This window comes from Xiphophorus hellerii, chromosome 12 (genome assembly GCF_003331165.1).
Source record: "Xiphophorus hellerii strain 12219 chromosome 12, Xiphophorus_hellerii-4.1, whole genome shotgun sequence".
In the NCBI taxonomy this organism is placed as follows: Eukaryota; Metazoa; Chordata; class Actinopteri; order Cyprinodontiformes; family Poeciliidae; genus Xiphophorus; species Xiphophorus hellerii.
In genome coordinates, this window is record NC_045683.1 from 419,731 (window position 1) to 423,026 (window position 3,296).

General features: G+C 34.8%; 1 long non-coding RNA gene across 1 annotated transcript; it reads right to left on the bottom strand.

The window, feature by feature from the left end:
- Positions 1-1,812: 1,812 nt before the first annotated feature.
- On the bottom strand, positions 1,813-2,496 carry LOC116729234 (uncharacterized). Its single transcript, XR_004341112.1, has 2 exons — positions 2,241-2,496; positions 1,813-1,842 (listed from the first exon to the last, which is right to left on the bottom strand). It is a non-coding gene; the product is annotated as an uncharacterized LOC116729234 (long non-coding RNA).
- Between the last annotated feature and the right edge of the window lie 800 nt (positions 2,497-3,296).

Genomic DNA, 3,296 nt, shown 5'->3' on the forward strand with positions numbered 1-3,296 from the left:
ATTCATGACATTCTTTGATTAAATTCATTTCTCTTAGATCTTTGCAACATCTAAGAATGTAATTTATACCAGGTGAGTCTTTCTCCCCTGAGGATGTGGACCGGTACCGGTACTGGGCTGAATCTGTGCCTTCAAATCATTTTTATTGGACAAGTTTCACATAACTTAGAAGTTGATGTAAAGATTATGTTTGTTTTAGACACATAAATTATCATCAGCAAACAACATGTCGCCAACTGCAGCTTAGAGCGGCTCACTGATATATTAATGCAGCAGCCATGCAGCCTGATGGAAAAGCATTTCTGCTAGCCAATATCAAACATCGAGAAGTTTTAATTATTATCAACATTAAACAACATTTTGAAACAAAAACTCAGAAACATTTTTGTAGCGTGCTGAGAGTTTTAGCGTAGTTGATTCTGCGTTGTGTCTTGTGGGAAATAACAGCCAGAAAACAGCTGATCTGAAGGCACTTTTAATGCTCCTGCATTCAAATAGCAGAAAATAGTCGTCAAAAACAGGCTTTTTCTCCTCACAGCGCCTGTTTAACCAGGAACAGCACTATTTTCAGCACATGGATGTAGCATTTTCATGTTTCATGCAGCATAAGAGCAGCTAAATAACTGCTAACACAGTTCCATCACTTTTTAACAAAGTTTAAGTGCTCCAAAGCACATTATTTTACAAGAACAGTAATAAAACTATCACTTATTATACTTAAAATACACTTATTGAACACAGAAAACAAAACTTCATACCTTCTCCCACGGAATCCGAACAGAAAGAGCGCGAAGGAAAAGCCTCCACAGACTATAACAGTAAAATCCGTTAATTTGTCTTTTAAACCCGAACTGACACTCAAAACTACAATCCATGAACTCAATATGTTTAACAGTAAATATAATAATTCATATTTTCATTCGCAACACATTAAATTTGAATAAAAATAATAATTTTGAAACAGGAAGTTACCCACTGTTTTGCAACGGATCTTTCGTCTTTTCAAAATAAAAGCTGCAGATGTTCATATGATTTCCTACTGGAATAGCTTCTCACTTTACAATCTAGTGTAATAACTTCACACTGCTACACTACACATTATCAAACATTGAGAAGTTTTAATTATCAACGTTAAGCAGCGTTTTGAAACCAAAAACTGAGAAACATTTCGGGCCGACCAGCAGAATCAACTCCTGAAGTTAAACTCAGTTTCACACAGACACAAAGACGCTAGCTTAAATGTTTGGCTGCTGAACCGGACCGTTCAAGGTCGCCATCATGCTGATAAACAATGTAATGTTTAGCAAATCTGTTTGCTAAACATTACATTACCGAGCAAAAACAAATCTTTATCTTTTTTTTCTGTTCTTCCTCTTTCTTTTCTCGGTTAAATAATATTTTTTGCTGCATTGTTTCGCTAACTTATGCTCTGCAGCTCATACTACTGGCCACCAGGGGGAACCCAAGAGCAGTTTCTTTTCTTTTTCCCTGTATAAAGAATAATTTCTACATGATCAAATATATATTATTGTTAAAAAAATCACAACTTTATAATGAAATTGTGTGTTTTTGTTAATATAATCACGTAGAAATTACAAAATTGTTCCACTTCCCTAGTGAAAAACTTTAGTTACTAAACAAAACTTTAGTATATTTCAAACATACTTACATTTGTGTAAGTACATTTTAAGTATACTAAGTATTAAGTGTACTACCTTTAAATATATAGGAAGTATACTAAAAGCATGCTAGTGTGGCCTACGTGGATCTGGTGGCTTCTTGGTGCAGAAATGAAGGACTAGGAGCTCAATCTGGCATCAGTTGTTTTCTTTAATTCTCCACCTGTATTTCACACATGGGCACCGAGGTAAAGTCAGTCTGGCATGAAAGAAACTCCTCGACAGTGGAGAGCCTCATGGCTCTGAGGATTACCCATCATACAGTAACCAAAATAAAATAATTGAAAATTACAGTGATCGTATAGTGGATTTGGTTTACATCAAAGGAACAACCAGTGAGTGTCCTTTTTAAAGAAAGTAACACAATTAATTAAAATGCTCTGAAAAATAAAATAAAATGCTGACATTTTATTTTCTAGATGCCATTTTTATATTTTAGCTTGTACAAACTTGCATCTTGAAACAATGCAAAAACATTAATTAACCATATCTTTATATAAAACTGTTAATATAAAACTGCCTTATATTAGCCATCTGCTACAGAGATTTAGTAAAACATACCTGCATTTCACACATGGGCACCGAGGTAAAGTCAGTCTCTGGCATGAAAGAAACTCCTGCAAGGAGGAGCCAGAATGTTACCGTGTGGGAAATTCCCGCCACACTTTCTCACGAACTAAACATTTCTATAACGCAACAAAAACAATATAATAGCAAAGCTAACATAACATGGATTAAACATATTTCAATAATATGCAAAAACGAAAACCATAAACATATTTTATAAATAATATTTCTTCATCACATCGCAGAGACACGTTACCTCGACAGTGATCCTCATGGCTCTGAGGATTACCCATAATACCCCGCTCTTTCTAGGGTCAATGCAATACCCCGTTTTACCAGCAGATGGTGCATTTTAGCAGGATTTAACCTGAACCATTTTAACTATGTTACACTTGCACCAATTTTGACATAACTTTAATCACACTTTAATGTAATTGTACCAAAATACACTTTTAAGAAATATATTAAATTAAAGTATACTTTAAGTGAACAAAATATGTATTTGCTGAAGTGTACCAATGAAACAATGCTTTTAAAGATATTTTATGTATATTTTAAAATATATGCTCAAAATAGATTTCTTAAAAATTCAATTGAAGCTTACTTAAGTAAACTATTAAATTTATTGAAATTTCAGTATGTTTTAAATGGCATCTCAGTGTATACTTTAGGCCAGGGGAGCCCAAACTTCCTGAGACCAAGATCTACTTTTTCTCTCACCAGCGGCTGAGATCTGCCTCACGACACATAAAAATTGTAAATTAAAGTCTATTGACTTATTTTATAAGCGAATATCCATCAGTTACAGCAGAAATAATAAAGTGATAGAAAACCTGATGCAGTTTCTTCCTCAGTGAGACTCTGTCACTGGGAGCAGGTTACTGGTTTCTCAGTCACAAGCTGGTTGCAAACCTGAGGCCAGCAGGTGTCAGTCAGTTCTGGCAGATCTGAACTTTGACCTCAATATGAGAAACTTCAGACTGACAGGAGGAACCAAAGAGCTCTGTAAAGGTAAAGGCAAATCTTCTGAAGTTGGGATGTAATTATGGC